Consider the following 17,556-nt stretch of genomic DNA (forward strand, 5'->3'; position numbering starts at 1 on the left):
ATAATATTCAGTGGTAAAGTACTAACCAACTTTTGAAAGCTTTTAAAATATCTTTTTGGACACATTTACATTTCTAAGTAACTATGTATCTTTGGTTTTATATCATTACTCATTACCTTCCGTGACTTGCTTTGTGGCTTTTATTTCAAAGCACACACTACTGTTTGATGACTTATCGCCACGAGTGCTGAATACAGATTTTGTGGCCGTGTGTCTATTTATTATTGTTGTGTTGGTAGTCAGAAGCGTCATTTGTTTAATGTTTGCTACAAATATTTGAATAATGTAAATAAAATATTTAACAAGTATAAATTAAAACTTTATAACACCCCCGACAAGTGAAGGTTACAGTAACTAGAAAAGAGCTGATAACTTTCAAACGGCTGAACCGATTTTCTTGGATTATAGCTAAGAACACTCTCGATCAAGCCACCTTTCAAACAAAAGAAACTAAATTAAAATCGGTTTATTAGTTTAGGAGCTACGATACCACAGACAGATACACATATCTGTGTATCTGTGTACCATACGTCAAACTCTCCTCAAACACCCCTCTTTTTGGGTCGGTGGTTAAAAAAAGTTATGCATGTAACCTGTACGCATGGTTGAAGTAAAACTAAACGCAAGCGTGTTGAATTTTTTGAAAATGAGTGAGCAAAAGGTTTTGCTATACATAATATATATTTTATTTTATTCCTTTATTTGTAAACAACAGCGGTACAGTTATTATAATTTTACATTTTAAACTATATAAAAATAAGGCCAAATGGGTTTACAATACGAGTATGATTACAGTTAACATAAAAGTGATTATAAATTATAACAGAACTAAGCGTGTGTGTGTGTGATAATAATAAGAAAAAAAGTAGAGCTTTTAATATAGAGCTGAAAGTGACATTTGTAATAAAATTCATAGATTACAAACTATGTATAAATAACTAAGGTACATTAGTGTATAATAATTCAATGGTTTGAACTAAAATTTGTTGATATCTAAAATCTCTTATAACTATATTTATTTACAAGAGGACATGATGAAATAAGCATAGGTAGGTTCAAAAGTATTCATCAATACAAATAGTATTATTTGAAATCTTCATAACGGTACGCCCACAAAACATCTGTACTACAGAATTATTAGCAAAGAAATCCTCAAGTATAATGCATTTCGTATTGCTCGAAAGTGAGAGAATTATCGAACCGATAAACGATACGTTAATAACAGAAGCTGATCTGATCCTTTGTGCCCTTTTGTTACAGTGGAACACAATGCAGTTGTAAATTTTTGGGTTCTTAACTCCACAATGTTCTCGTCATCAATCTATGAATCCGTTGTAACTTGAAGCGGGGTTGGGAATGGGATCTTTTGTACCTGCTCGGCTCCTCAGCCCTTTGTGCTTTACTACCCCTGACATGTGCGGGGCTGCGACAAAAACTGCCTTGTGCAATATCTGCCCTCCGTTAGCTAAAATGCAGCTAAGTGTAAAAAAGTAAGTTTCGAGATTTGGACGAAAATGTTACTATCTGGGTTCTTATTCTAAGGTTCCTACAAATAGTTTAAAAGACTGAAAATTGAACAAGTGTAAATCAAAAATTTATAACACCCCCGACAAGTGAAGGTTACAGTGTCTAGAAAAAGCTGATAACTTTCAAACGGCTGAACTGATTTTCTTGGATTAGCTAAGAACACTCTCGATCGAGCCACCTTTCAAACAAAAAAACTGAATTAAAATCGGTTCATTAGTTTAGGAGCTACGATGCCACAGACAGATACACAGATACCCTCTTTTTGGGTCGGGGGTTAAAAAAGAAACGATCAATGTAATACTGCAATTGAAAAACAATAATGGAATAGAATATAAAAGAAACTAAGGACTAGTTTAAGTTAGAAAACTAGTAGGTACTCGTATATAACTGAAATTAGATAACTAAGACAACTTTTTTTAATTGTCCAACGGGTGTGATTACCTTTAACCTAAGGCCTAACTTTTAGCCCGAGCCTCTCCATTGTTGAGCTATTGATATTGTATTTGGCTGCAATATGTTTTTGAATTTTTTTGTTGATATTTTTCCAGTTTCGTATAGATATAGCATAAAATCATGCTGCACTAATAAACTGGAATGTAACGAACTGCCTAATATCGTCACTTATCTTAAAAAATACTACAAACTTTAGGAATGCAATTCAAAAATTAAGTTGTTTAAACATTTTCAACTTTAAAAATGGTGTCAAAATCTAAAAATTGACCGTGCGTGGCTTAGCTGCGTTTTTAGTAAACGGACGCAAAATATCTGCCTCGACGTCTGCGATGATGTGAAAATAATACGGAAGAATGTACATCGCAATATTACGTCTCGTATTCCCTCCAATATTCCAGACGGGAAGATTTTAATCTCGCCTAAAACCTTTTCGTAGTATCCCCAGATTTACGGCTAATCAATGGAAATTGGACTTTTTTATCCTAATGCTAGGTCTACGAGAGCGTACATGTTTAAAATTCTTGTTCCTTCACAAAAATTTGAAACAATATCGAGCTTTAAGCTAATTTTTAATGCAAATATTACAATAAAGCTTAAAGCTAGTTATTCTTATCTAATTACTGTATAAATCATACTCATGAATGTTGCCAAGAATATTGGCTCAATTAAGATTGTTTACATAGGTATAATTAAGCAATTTGAGAATTGTATGCTCCCTTATATGATGCTTGATACTCCAGTATGCATTAGTATAGAGAACCAGTTGGAGCATTAATATTAGGTCTAAAATCAGGAAAGTCTATGTTCCACAAACCCCATTCGCAGAGCCCAAAACTATTAAAGTTCCTAAGTATGAGAGTGTTATTAGGATCCAGACTCTTGATTTCTCATATTTCCTTAAAAGCTTTTCTAGTACCGCAGTTTTACGGCTAATCAGGCAGGAGCTTCAAGTTGTCAATAATTTGGGTTATTTTTGGAAATGTCACCCGCAACCTTCGTTCCACTTACTCCTAACACGTCGTTTCTCCCAAGCCCTTGACATGCATTAACACTTAACTGACGTGCACTTTTTTCTGTCTCTCCAGATGTGAGTGTGTCATTAAAATCTTCTATGGCTCCAAAAAGATCAAAAGTTATCTCCTCAGTTGGAGAGACTCCCTTGTCCCCTTCCCCTCCATTCCCAATTCCCCTCTGGGCTCTGTTTGGAACGGTTAAGGCAGTTGAATCGCGTCCACGGCGGGAGGAGGACGTGTCGGTACCACGGGAATTTTCGTTCTCGAACTCGCGTATTTGTGGAAACTGTTTTCATTGGTGTCATTTGCATACGTGAAGTGAAATCTGATTAAGTTACGGTGTGATGTGAATTTGTACTATTTACCTCACTAAATAAATGGGATTCGGTGAATAATTAGTGACTAATTTACTAGTGTTGATTACCATTTTGGATTTTGTTTCTATGGTGTAAGTTCTATTTTACATTTCTGTCTCTATGTAATTATTTATTTGTTAATGAATTAATCAGATAGACTCTTCATATTCACTTCACTGAATAATTGGGTTCGTTGACTTCTTTTTAAGTCAGTATATTGAACTGTTAAGAATGTTTTTTATTTTTAACCCCCGACCCAAAAAGAGGGGTGTTATAAGTTTGACGTGTGTATCTGTGTATCTGTGTGTCTGTGTATCTGTGTATCTGTGTATCTGTCTGTGGCATCGTAGCGCCTAAACGAATGAACCGATTTTAATTTACTTTTTTTGTTTGAAAGGTGGCTTGATCGAGAGTGTTCTTAGCTATAATCCAAAAAAATTGGTTCAGCCGTTTAAAAGTTATGAGCTATTTTCTAGTTTTCTTGTAGAAAAGAAGGTTAGATAACCCTTAGGTTCATAATATTCAAGTGTCAATTGACAAATGTCAAGCTGTCAAGATGGACGTTGCCTAGATATACATAATTATTTATTTGAAAATGATTTGTCGGGGGTGTTGAAAATTTTTAATTTACACTTGTTACGATTTAGGTATGAACTAGAAGCTTTCAAATTTCAATGTTGTGTTTCCTTACTTCGTCTCTACCTATATTGTCATCTATTTTCTCCCTTACTTTATGTATAACTAAGTAGCTGTTATTGATTATCCAATCTTGTATGAATATTATTATATAAATAGGATTCGGATTGTGTTAATAAGTTATTATTATTTAGTGATTTTGTCTAACTTTACGTTTTGTATTTCTCTACTTTCCATCTCTACAAATTACAATAGTTAAGTAATGGTTGTCTGATTGAATTGATTGAGTTGTTCGTAAGTCGTAACGGTTATTATCATTTCGTCGCGCCGTTTTTTATGTAGTTAACTAGGAAGTACCTACTTACTATCATGTTCAATAATATCGCTTGTGTGTTATTTTGTTTGTTACACTACTTTGACAAGTCTAAATTGCTTTGTTTGGTTATGAGCTGGTAAAGTTTCCAAAACGTCAACTCTCCCGGCTGAATTAAAATATTAGAATACCTATTATGTGTTTTTTATGATTGTAATCTCTGATTTTACTTGTGTTAGTCCTTAGGTCAAATACCTAAAACTGCTTTGTTTCACTTAGAGTCTCTTCATGTTTCCTGTTGAATAGAGGCTTCTTATTATGCCCATATTTGATCAACTACTAGTTTTCACACAAAGTGATTGCCATCTGAACTTTGCAACCGGTTGAGGGCAACAGTCCTGCTCTTCCAACTAAAGTTCACTATTATAACTATACCCAGGCCTGAATCCGGAAAGATGACCACAGCTCTCTACAGACGTAGGTAGATAGGTAGGTATTTGAGGCTGGGAATTTCAACCGGCAAACACGTGCTAGTTGGTAGGTATTTAGTGATTTAGGTCTCATTTCGTTTTAGTACGATGTCGCATATAAACTGATAAAGCATTTAATGATCCTAGCATGCCCTTTTCATCGTGACCAATGTTGTGGGGAAATCTGCATGCTTGAGAGTTCTCCATAATGTTTTCAAAGATGTGCAAAGTCAGTCAAAATGCAATTGACCAGTATGTGGAAGCCGTTTTTATTCTGAGGGGATACCCATGCTCAGTAGTTGCCCGGCGATGAGTTGAGATGATAATGATGAAGAAGAAGAGATGTTGAGATGATAAATGATAATGAAAAAGAAGAGATTAGTAGATCATCTTAGACTGCACCATCAGATAGGTAAGATCTCAGTCAGAGATAGCTAGGTAGAAGTACTAACTTGTCATTAAATAACTAAGAAGAGAGTAGTTTTTCTTTGAAACAGTTTCCTAGTAGGTACCTTATACCTACCTAACCAAACATAAAAAAACATCTCTCCGTTATAGGGCCTAAATTAAAGTATTGATTTCTTGAATAAAATTAAGTAAGATAACTTATTAACAATTCGTTTCTTAATAATACACGTGTTAATTTACACTCCAATTACGTACAAGCTATTAATATTTATGAGGCATCGTTAATTTAAATTCATAACAAAACAATAACAATCGAAATTTTTCGCTCAAAATATTACAAGAGCCGCTGACCCGAGGCAGAAGGCCGAAGCGCTAAATCATTCTTTTGTTCCCGTTTTAGATATTATTATAACACAATGTTATAACACTAAGATTTCGACAACGTACGTAAAATACTATGTCTTATTAACCCCCAACCCAAAAAGAGGGGTGTTATAAGTTTGACGTGTGCATCTGTGTATCTGTCTGTGGTATCCTATACTGATGAACCGATTTTAGTTGAGTTTTTTAGGGTTCTGTACCTCAAAAGGAAAAACGGAACCCTTATAGGATCACTTTGTTGTCTGTCTGTCTGTCTGTCGTGTCTGTCAAGAAACCGTTTTTAAAAAGGAAACCGAAGGGTCCGTTTTTCCTTTTGAGGTATGGAACCCTAAAAATCCAGCGTATGAATTATCATAGGCACAAAATGAGCTTCAAACATTTCAGTACAAAAATATTTACTTCTACTGTTCTATCGTTCTACTAACTTTTTACTTATTTCTTTTTACTTAGGTACCTACACCCTTTCGGATTACTTACAAAACATATTTTATTGAAATATTTAGTTCTTCGGTTCTTTCGGTATTTGGCTACCGGAGGGAATATCGAAAAAGATTTGGATAAAAGGGAAATCCTTAAGTTAATAAAAGATAAAATGTCGACTTAGACGCTTCTGAAGCCTGTCCTCGGCTTGGGAGGATTATATTGTGCGACATAGCCGATAAACGTAAAAAGTTAAAGTATTTTTTCGTTATCTGGGATAAAAGGTAAGCAAATTGCAGATAATTCCTCACTGAAACGGTAAGCAAGATACCTACCTAGCGTGTTATCTGAAACAAATAACAATTTAGATTTTAGTGTAATACCAGGTGTAATTAAATGAAAAAAAAAAAGAAAATTATAGAAGACAATTTATTGAGCTTTAATAGTAAAATCTTTAATCATTGGTTTGGAAAGCAAATTATATTGAGAATAATTAATTAAGTTAATTGAAATTGTACCTATACGTAATTACTATTTTAGAATTACTCAAAATGTAGGTATGTCGAAGCGCAATGGCATAAACTGGGAGTTGGCCATATCCCTTAGGAATATGGCTAACTCCCGCGATATGTTAAAAGAAGAACTCAATTAGACAATTTCACTAAACAAATCTAGTGGTATCATAGAATGCTGAGCATAGTTCAGTGACTATATAGTGTACCACCTGATAATATTAAGATACAATTTTAAAAAATCTTTCTTTAAGTAAAAAATAGTCTTTTACGATGGTATAATTTGCTTTTTAGTATAAATAATGAAAATAAACAACACAATAATTCTTAAGTATGGATTGATAACTTTGTGACCGAATTTCTTATCGTTGGCAGAACTCTATAAATCTTATTTTATCAAGAAATAGTTCTCCGTTACAATTCTTATTATCAACTAGCTTGTGCGGGCAATTTGATATTATATTATAATTATGAGGTACGGAATCCTAAAAATATCTACAATTTCATGTTATGTCAGCAATTTAAAAGGTAGTGCTAATTTTAGCGAATTCACAACATTCAGTTTCGTATCACAGGTCAGGCAGGTCGCAGTAATAGACGACCCAATTTGATTGCCACCGACCACCAACCATGCGACGACGTATTTGGTAATTTGATTATAAATGTCCCGTACTGGCCTACAGACTCCCAAACCTAGATATTCAGGTCCATAGTAGTACCACAGTACAAGGAGAGACAATACTCCGCCTTTGATCTCGGGGGTAAATGACGACCACAACCACTGCCACAAAAATGCCATACTCCTTCTAGGTTAGCCCGCTTCCATTTTAGACTGAATCATCACTAACCACCAGGCGAGACTGCAGTCAAGGGCTAACACGTATCTGAATAAAAAAAAAGAAAAAAGGACTTTCAGTATTGTATTGTAATTATATTACACTAGCTGATGCCCGAAACTTCATTCCCTCTAAGAATCCCGTTGGAAATCATTGATTTTCTGGGATAAAAAGTATCCAGGGTATAATCTATCTCCATTCCCAGACAAATCCCTCCAGTAGTTTTTGCGTGGAGTAACAAACATCCATACATGCATACATACAAACGTTTATAATATTAGTAAGATCAATCCCACCAAAAACATTTCATGTAAAAAGTTAGCCAAGACTCACAAGTTCATAATGTTTTCACTGTTAAAAAGTTATGAGATCTCTAGTAGAGCCAAGCCCCTAGCTGAGCTTAGATTTGTGCTGGCCATGGGACCTATCCCAAGTCCAAAGTAATATAGCTCTTAAATGTTCTTGACTATATCACATTTATAACAATAAATAACAAATCACTCTACTTACAAGCTCTGATTCTACAAACCCTATATTTTGGTAAAAAAAAGACGGCTTGGCCGTTTAATAACTTTTAACGTTTAATATGTTATGTCATGTAATAGTTTTACGAACATTAAACGGCCAAGCCGTACTTTTTTTACCAAGATATAGGGTTTGTAGAATCAGAGCTTGTAAGTAGAGTGATTTGTTATTTATTGTTATAAATGTGATATAGTCAAGAACATTTAAGAGCTATATTACTTTGGACTTGGGATAGGTCCCATGGCCAGCACAAATCTAAGCTCAGCTAGGGGCTTGGCTCTACTAGAGATCTCATAACTTTTTAACAGTGAAAACATTATGAACTTGTTAGTCTTGGCTAACTTTTTACATGAAATGTTTTTGGTGGGATTTCATTTCTTTTTGGCAGGTGCCTTAAATTTTTTTTGGATCTATTTCTTGTAGGTACATCATTTTCATGGCCCACTCTCTATCGTTACCTCTTTTTTAAAAGCTTTTATTCAACTTGCAATGTACTCGTATGTAAGTATATTTGTTCGGGTGGAATCTTGCAACTCAATTTTGAAGCAGATATACCAAATTTCAGTCTTTTAGGACTTCAGGAAACACAGAGATACTTGGTACGTTTGATAAATCTGCCACGGACATCTTATCCTGTAAACTTTAGTATTCGAGCAACAGATTTTACAGATATGCATCTCATATACGAGGGCATGAAGGGGGACCCGATTTCTTAATTTATCTGTTGTTCATAATTCTTGAAATACCTACTTAATGCCAAATTTCAGTCTTCTAGGACTTCAGAAAGTACCCTAGAATTTGTGACTAGAGGTTTTGAATGTCGATAAATCTGAAACTATAAAAGCTAGACAATTGATACTCAGTACGTTTAATGAATCTGCCAAGGACATCTTATCCTGAAAATATCAGCATTCTAGCGATAGAATTTACAGATTTGCTTTTCTCATAAGAGGCGTAGAAGGGAGGCATTGCCAATTTCTTAATTTTCCTGTAGTTTGTATGCAATTTCTAGTCTACATACCAAATTTCAGCCTTCTAGGACTTCGGGAAGTACCCCAGAATTACAGACTAGAAGTTTTGACTGTCAATAAATCTGAAACTATAAAAGCTAGACAATTGATACTCAATGCGTTTAATAAATCTGCCAAGGACATCTTATCCTGAAAATATCAGCATTCTAGCGATAGAATTTACAGATTTGCTTTTCTCATAAGAGGCGTAGAAGGGGGGCATTGCCAATTTCTTAATTTTCCTGTAGTTTGTATGCAATTTCTAGTCTACATACCAAATTTCAGCCTTCTAGGACTTCTGGAAGTACCCTAGAATTACAGACTATGAATAGTGATGATCATCAGTGAGGGACGAAAACGGCGTATTTTAGGTATCAATAAATCTGTAACCATAAAAGCTAGATATTTGATACTTAGTATATTTGGTACATTTGCTGAGGACACCTTATACTGAAAATTTCAGCTTTCTAGCGCCATCCAGACCGAAGTTATGACGGGTCGAAAATACGGCGAAACACTCGAGAAAAAGGTACTACGTAGCGCCCCGGCCGCCGTTTGGCTCGTCTTGGCGGGGGCACTGCCGTGCCCCCTGATATCATATTGTATTACATCAAAATTGTACTACTTACAGCTTTTTGTCGTGTTATTTTTATGTTTCTTTTATGATGGTGTACAAAAAAGCATATTTCAATTTCAGTCAGTCAGTCAGTCTTTTAACATCTAATATACATAGTAAATGATAATATAGCTTAGACTGCATTACCAAAACCCTTCCATACCAATTCGAGTAAAAAGCTTACCTAATCTAAATTCTACCTTTACTTTTTACGACTTACACAACCGCCTTTTGATGGGAGCTCCTCAGATCAGATAAAACGCACCCATTATGCGTTTGGAAATATAGGTTAATGCGGCACACACATTATATGCTTAGTCACGTGGCGATGTTTGCAGATAGGAGGAAAAACTCTAATAAGGCGCCTTCACGAGAGAAGATACGTGAGAGATATTTGATTGTCATTGCCGATGATTTTTTGTTGTTATTTTTTTGCTCGAATAAGACGATCTCACATAGTGAACAAGTGTAAATTAATAATTTATAACACCCCGACAGGTTAAGGTTGCAGTAACTAGAAAAGAGCTGATAACTTTTAAACGGCTGAACCGATTTTTTTGGATTATAGCTAAGAACACTCTCGATTAAGTCACCTTTCAAACAAAAAAAAACTAAATCAAAATCGGTTCATTAGTTTAGAGCTACGATGCCACAGACAGATACGCAGATACACACGTCAAACTTATAACATCCCTCTTTTTGGGCGTTAAAAAATATAAGTTACTGGATATTTACTGAAACTATTTAATTTGACTCAATGTTAGTCTAATGTAATTAATTTGAAACGGATAAAAGCTCTTTGTTTTTAAGATTCTTTCTAAAACTTTTCGTTTAAAACTTTCTCTTCTGTTTCTCCTTATCATCGGTTTATAATGATTCCATCATCCCATAAAAGAGTAATCAATACAATTTACATTTGCCATTAGAATTATGTGCGCTGTTGCTACATCATTATCACATCTTATACCTAGCTATTAAGAAACGAACAAAAATGTTTAAGAGGGGTCTCTCCGTCACTCGCTCCATACAAACGTAGTTCCAATTTCATTTGAATATTAAGCAACCAAAGTCGATGAAATTTTGCAGACATATTCAAGAAACTAATAACTATGTGTGTGGTTTTCCAGATTTCTGTTAAAATATTCGGTTTCAAAGTTACGCGTTCTTAAAAATTCACATACAAATCTTTGAACCCCGTAATTTTAAAACTACATATTTTTAGAAAAATCTAAAACACCACTGACACAGATATTAGTTTCTAGAATATGTCTGCAAAATTTCATGGACTTTGGTTGCTTAATATTCAAATGAAATTGGAACTACGATTGTATGGAGCAAGTGACGGAGAGAGCCCTGTTAAGTATTACTTAGTAGACACTAAACATGATTGGGCGCTTACAAAACTCCGAATGCCTTATTAAATTACCAATAAAACCTTGGATTATAAGTGCAGCCCTACAGCTCTAAGCTATTCCATTATTTCATACGAGTAACTCGTACGAGTAGAGTGGATCGCGCGCCGAAGGCTGTTTGATCGTATGTACGTACGGCCTTATTTGTCATGAACAAAGATTAATATCTTTTATGATTGTATTCTAGGCAATTTTATACGTTACGACTTATCGTTTCGTAAAGCTGTTTGATATAGTGGTGATAATTAATTAGGTAACTTAAAACTACAAGGGTTCCAAACGCGCGATGGTTCTGTATAGCGGCCAAAAATCGTGTAGTGTAGAAATCCTTACACAGGGCCTATGTCCAATTTGTGGGCATCCATCGTTTGAAATGACCACGCCAACTCGAATAGAGCATGGTAGAGAAACTTGAAGTGGGAATGTCTTCTATCGATGCCAGTGTAGAATTGGTTATTTCTTAAACTGACAAAATCGAAAACGAATTATAGATAGGCAGTCTTTTGAACCAAATAACTCTTATTCAATAATAATATTTTGCGTGAACTTTATTTTGCTTCCGTAATCACTTAGTATATTTTTATCATCTTCTAGCGTTTACAAACTCTTGCAGGACTAGGCAGGTGGGTAGACGATTTTTTGGCATATCAGTGATACTACGGCTTTATATCAAAATCTTGTCGTGTCTTGTAAAAATCTCAAAACTATACACAATGCATTTTTTGCTCATCCTTATTGAATGTTTATTATGTGCCACTAATTATGATTTTTATGCTTGATAATTTTGTTGCCTTGTCACTTGGATCAGTGCCTTTTCTTAACAAGCTTCATATCCACTAAGGATTAAAAATAAGTTCTTAATGAGGCAATTAGGTTGTAAAAAGTGGGTATTAATTACAATTTAGCTGTAAAGATCAAATAGAACTGATGCTTTGGATGGCGGTAATTTTTATAGGTCATTATTTACAAAATTTAAGATCAGGATGCATTTGGAATCCTTGTAGCCGTAGGTTTAAGTTAAAGCCACCTGAACCCCGCGGCTCCCTGCAACTCGTTTGAAGTCGTCCGTCCACCTTAGGGGGGTCTTCCAACGCTGTGCTTCCCAGGTCCTTCAGGCTGTGCGAGGTCTCTATTGAAATCTTGGGAGTTGGGACCTAGCCTAACCTAACGTCTATCGTTTTTTGAACAATGTGCCCTGCCTATTGCCACTTCAGGTTCAAAACCTACGTTTAGCTATGTCGGTTACTCTGATTCTCCTACTGATCTCCTTATTTCTGATTTGACGTAGAGAATCTCCAAGCGTAGCTCTCTCCTTCGCTCGCTGAGTGACTCTGAGCTTTCTTATTTTTATTTTATTTTATTTTATTCCTTTATTTGTAAACAACAGCGGTACAATTAATATAATTTTACATTTTAAACTATATAAAAATAAGGCCAAATGGGTTTACAATATATGAGTATGATTACAGTTAACATAAAAGAGATTATAAATTATAACAGAACTAAGCGAGTGTTAGTATGTATGTGTGTGTGTGTGTGTGTGTGTGTGTGTGTGTGTGCGCGCGCGCGCATGTGTGTGTGTGTGATTATAGATATTAACATAAATATTATAATTCATAAATAGTAGTTTTATAATATCATAAATACATAGTTACATATTATTATTTTTCTGATGCAGTTTAATTATTTCTTTTTTCAATTGTATTTTGGATAGGTGGAAAAGGTCAAAATCTGAGTAAGTTTTGTTGTTATAAAGTCCAGAGACTGTTAATTAGTAATGAATACCATCACTTCATATTATTATGCTAAACATACGCGTATGTACGTACATAATGAACCTTTGTAAAAGCGAGCAACAGTGCAGGTAACTCTGTTAGCAAAGATACATTTTGCGCATTCAAAGGAGTTATAATGCCTTTGACTGACACTAAACTAACGAGACGTTCTATGATAATTATAATGTGAGAACCAACATGAGAACATATTATTATCCTTTATGCTAGGATCTAGCTGAAAATTGCGAGTTATCATAAAATGAGTTTGACACAAAGTACAAAACATTATTATGGCGTAAAAATACATAGTACCTAGAAGTAATGTTTTGAAAGTAGGTATGTAAATATGTATATTGAAATTTTAACTAAGACAGTATATTATATTGAATAGGCATAGGTTGACGTGTGTATCTGTGTATATGTCTGTGGCATCGTAGCTCCATAATGAACCGATTTTAATTTAGTTTTTTTGTTTGAAAGGTGGATGGATCGAGAGTGTTCTTAGCTATAATCCAAGAAAATCGGTTCAGCCGTTTGCAAGTTATCAGCTCTTTTCTAGTTACTCTAACATTCACTTGTCGGGGGTGTTATAAATTTTTAATTTACACTTGTTTTCTTGTAGGAATTTCGAAACTTCATTAATCTTGTCAAAGATTTGTGAACTGTGAAGCCGCACTTGGCCAACGCTAAGACTATGGCTCAAAATCCTATCCTTCTCTGTCTGAGCTAGGTACTCTTGACCGCAGATGGCTTGAAGATGATGAGGATGATTGGTTTATTGTAAAACGGCAAAGAGTAAAGAAGAATTCCTTTGCCTTAAATCCCTCATCCAAAGGCACCTCATTAGCTTTAGTCGGTAATTTTGAGACGTTATAAAGCACGCAAAAGCTGGGAGGTTGTTTACGAAGGCCGATAAGGACGACGGAAGTTCGCCTTATCTCAAATAAAACAAGCCTTTGGGACATACTGCTCCCGTTGCTTATTATATATGAAGGCAAATAGGCAATAAAGTCGAGCATTTTTGCCTACATAGCTAAACAGCTTCAACACGAAGGCCAAAGAGTCTGTGAGATAAAAAAATGGGGTGGTGGCTGGCAATACAAACGTCACAGATAAAATAAAAAATAATTGTGTCATGAGTTGGAAAGCATTTGTATCTTAGAATTTTTCCTTACGCACACGAAGTTTTATTTTTAAGACTGAAATCTGGAAGAATAAAGATAATTGAAAAGCTTGTGTTAGGAGTGGCAACGACAGTAGTGCGACCGGTGGGGTTTGAACCGCCGACCTTTTGGAATTCAGTCCGTTCCTGAGGCTCTTATTACTGATTCACTTGGTGATTCACTTAATGATTCTGTATTTATATGAGAGCTTCTGGTTATTTTTACTGCTTTCGATAATATTCAATTTATTATCATGATCTGATAATATTGTCTTATGCAAATAATTAAGTACTTTTTTGTACTTTTAAAGATCTGCAAGTAGTTATCTTATTTGTTTTCTAGATAAAACTATTTTAAGTATACCTACTTAGTTTATTTGACATAAAATTCTAAAGCTGGCCGTTGCTTTTATTTTAAGTTTAATATTGTCGCTTGGTTGGTTCAAGTGGCATTTTTAAAACTTGCTACTTTTATTTCTATTAAGGAAACCGAGTTTTCCAAACTTGCAAGTTTAAGCCTGCGGGATTTAAATATTGAAAAGAACTTGCAATTTATACCAGAACTATTCTTTCTTTTTCCGTACTAGTAACTAGTATTAGTTTGGTAAAAGAATTAAAAGTTAAACTCTTGGGGGTTGAAGTTTTGAAACATGTACGGCAAAATATTAAAAAGTGGAACCTACGATAGTCTAGTGGTTAGGACGTCCACCTGCTAATCGGAAGTTGGGGGTTCGATCCCGGGCACGCACCTCTAACTTTTTGGAATTTTGTGCGGTTTATGACATTTAATAGGTATCACTTTAACGGTGAAGGAAAACATCTTAAGGTAACCTGCATGCCTGAGAGTTCTCCAAAATGTTCTCAGAGGCGTGTGAAGTTTTTCAATGCGCACTTGGCCAGCGTGGTGGACTATGGCCTAACCCTTATCATTGCCAGGCCTGGGGTAGAATAACAAAGATTTTGTATGAGATGATTACAAAGAAAAGGCGTGATATCCTAGTGGTTAGAACGTCCGGCCCTTAATCGAAAGTCGGAGATTCGATCCCGGACATGCACCTCTTTTCTTTTCAGTTTGTGCGTTTTAAGCAATTAAATATCACTTGCTTTAACGGTGAAGGAAAATATCGTGAGGAAACCTGCATGCCTGAGAGTTCTCCATGTACTCAAAGGTGTATGAAGTCTGCCAAACCGCATTGAGCCAGTGTGGCAGACATGGCCTAAATCCCTTCTCACTCTGAGAAGAGACCCGTGCTCAGTAGTGGGCTGGCAATGGGTTGATTATAATGATGATATGATGAATTACAAATATCATCCGTACAAGGTAACTAGGTAACGTTGAACTGCTGAACTTTAATATTTACAATTTGCAAGCTTTCAGTCTAGGTCCATAACTCGTTAGACTAATGACTAGAAAGTTAGGCAAACTAGATTTTACGGCTAATTCGATTTACAATGACTGTTAAAGTCAATAACTTAACAACGACTTAAATTAAGGAAGCGTTAAACTACTTTTGGCATCACTAAAATCACAGTCATTAACATAATAATTTTATTATTGTTATAAACATCGGTTAAACATTCATTGTTTCCAATTAAGTATCATCATTAACATGATCAACCCGTTGCCGGCTCACTACTGAGAACGGGTCTCCTTTAAGAATGAGAAGATTTTCGGCCACAGTCCGCGGGTTTATGCCATACCTAGTTCGCCACGCTATTCCAATTGTTTAGCTATACTACGTCTTTGCCTGTAGGGTGGTAACCTGCCACGGCCGAAGCCTCCCACCAGACCAGATCAGAACTTTAGAAATTATAAAATTCCAAACCTCTGCCGGGAATTGAACCCGGGAGCTCAGACTAATAGAACCACAAAGCTTACCACTCGCCAGGGAAGCAGGGAGGAAGGAGTTGGCTCAGAAATATCATGAAGTCAGTCAGTCAGTTATTCAGTCTTAAAACGAATAACTACAATCTATATAATCTATATATATAAATCTTTTTAAAAAATTCCTTGCGACTTGGTACTATCCAACCTCCTTCCTAGAACTTCTCCTTTCAGCAAAGGTTGCCTGGTAGAGATTGCTCCAAGCAATAAGGCCGCCTTTGCACACAATTGTTTTTTTTCTGTTTTCTTCTTACTGTGTTGTTATCCTTTACATGTATTTTTGTGTGCAATAAAGAGTTTCTATCTATCTATCTATCTACACAGGCACCTACAAGTGTTACATATCTTCGCACAAATTTCAGCCGGAACTTTATATAAAGCTCCATGAATCACTTTTAATGCTGGCAATATATTAATGGCGTTTACACGAGCATTAATCAGCGTAATCTTTCAACAGTGTTATCTGTGTCGTTATCGCTCGGGTAATTATGAAAGGCTTCGCTAGGTGCTACTGTGCTATGTGCTGTCTGATTAGAGATTACAGGACCGCCCACGTTTGCTTACACTTACATCAAATTGACTATACCTACTCATATTATGTCGTTTATTTTTTTGGCTATTCACATTTTTGAATCATAAGAAATAAAATTACAAGTGTAGGTAAATTAAAAATTTATAACACCCCCGACAAGTGAAGGTTACACTAACTAGAAAAGAGCTGATAACTTTCAAACGGTTGAACCGATTTTCTTGGATTATAGCAAAGAACACTCTCGATTAAGCCACCTTTCAAACAAAAAAAAACTAAATTAAAATCGGTTCATTAGTTTAGGCGCTACGGTGCCACAGACAGATACACAGATACACAGATACACAGACTCACTGATACACAGATACACACGTCAAACTTATAACACCCCTCTTTTTGGGTCGGGGGTTAAAAACAGTTTAGAATGAGTTGTCTTAACAGCTTTGATAGTTATAATAGAAGAATAGTTTAAATAATTTTTGAAGTGGTGATAAAGAAAAGAATATCCGGCTGAGTTTGTTGTGGGCATCTTCTCAGAGTACGGCACGTTTGGAACCTTCGTAGCTTCGGTTTAAAGTTTACGTAAAACTATAACATCATTACATTACATACTACAAATTCTTTTCTCAACTTTGCAATTGTGCATTGTAACATGCATTGTGCATTGTAAGATTGAATCTTCCTGAGGATGCTCCGGTGTCGGACCGAATTGTGCGTCAAATGTGTTCTGGTGAATTTAATTGGTGTTCGGTGGTAGGGTGGTACTTGGTACTTGCTTTTCCTGCATGCTTAGCAGTGGGAGGGCGGGTGATGCATGTTGTACCATACAGGTTTGCCATTTTCAGCGGATTATATCAAATTAAGCTTTTGATTCCTTGTATATATCATGGACTTCCGCAAAATAACGCCTGCTTCTATAGAATAATTCCACAATTGACAATCAAAAGTCCGAAGTCCTAGAGTTACATAGTTTACCTATTACCTATACAAAGAAAAAGACTAGCCACGTATTATCTGTCGGCCGTTCACCATAAAGAATTTTTGTATGCCACCACTCCGTAACTAATTGGTCCCTTTTGGAACTTTGGGAAAAAAATAAACGAACGTGGTTGTGGGCTCGAGCAAGAAATGTTGTAAAACCGCTTTGAAATCTGTCGAACGGTTAAATAATAGAGTTCGACACAAATCGGTCTGGGATAGACTGGTTTATGTTTCGCCGGTGAATAATTTTGACGCTACTGGTATATAATTCTCGCTGGAATTTATTAAACTGTACAATCATTAATGGTAATAAAACTGTTGGTAGTTAGTAAGCGT

At 35.5% G+C, this 17,556-nt stretch overlaps 1 protein-coding gene across 2 annotated transcripts in view; it reads left to right on the forward strand.

The window, feature by feature from the left end:
- The first annotated feature begins 3,218 nt into the window (after positions 1-3,218).
- Positions 3,219-17,556, forward strand: part of LOC123867262 (netrin receptor UNC5B-like) — a 95,795-nt gene continuing 81,457 nt past the window's right edge. For both annotated transcript variants that reach the window (XM_045909241.1, XM_045909242.1), the window contains exon 1: positions 3,219-3,441. The gene's annotated coding sequence lies outside the window, so the exon portion shown is untranslated. The remainder of the gene's footprint in view (positions 3,442-17,556) is intronic.

The sequence above is a fragment of the Maniola jurtina genome, chromosome 7, assembly GCF_905333055.1.
Source record: "Maniola jurtina chromosome 7, ilManJurt1.1, whole genome shotgun sequence".
Classification (NCBI taxonomy): Eukaryota; Metazoa; Arthropoda; class Insecta; order Lepidoptera; family Nymphalidae; genus Maniola; species Maniola jurtina.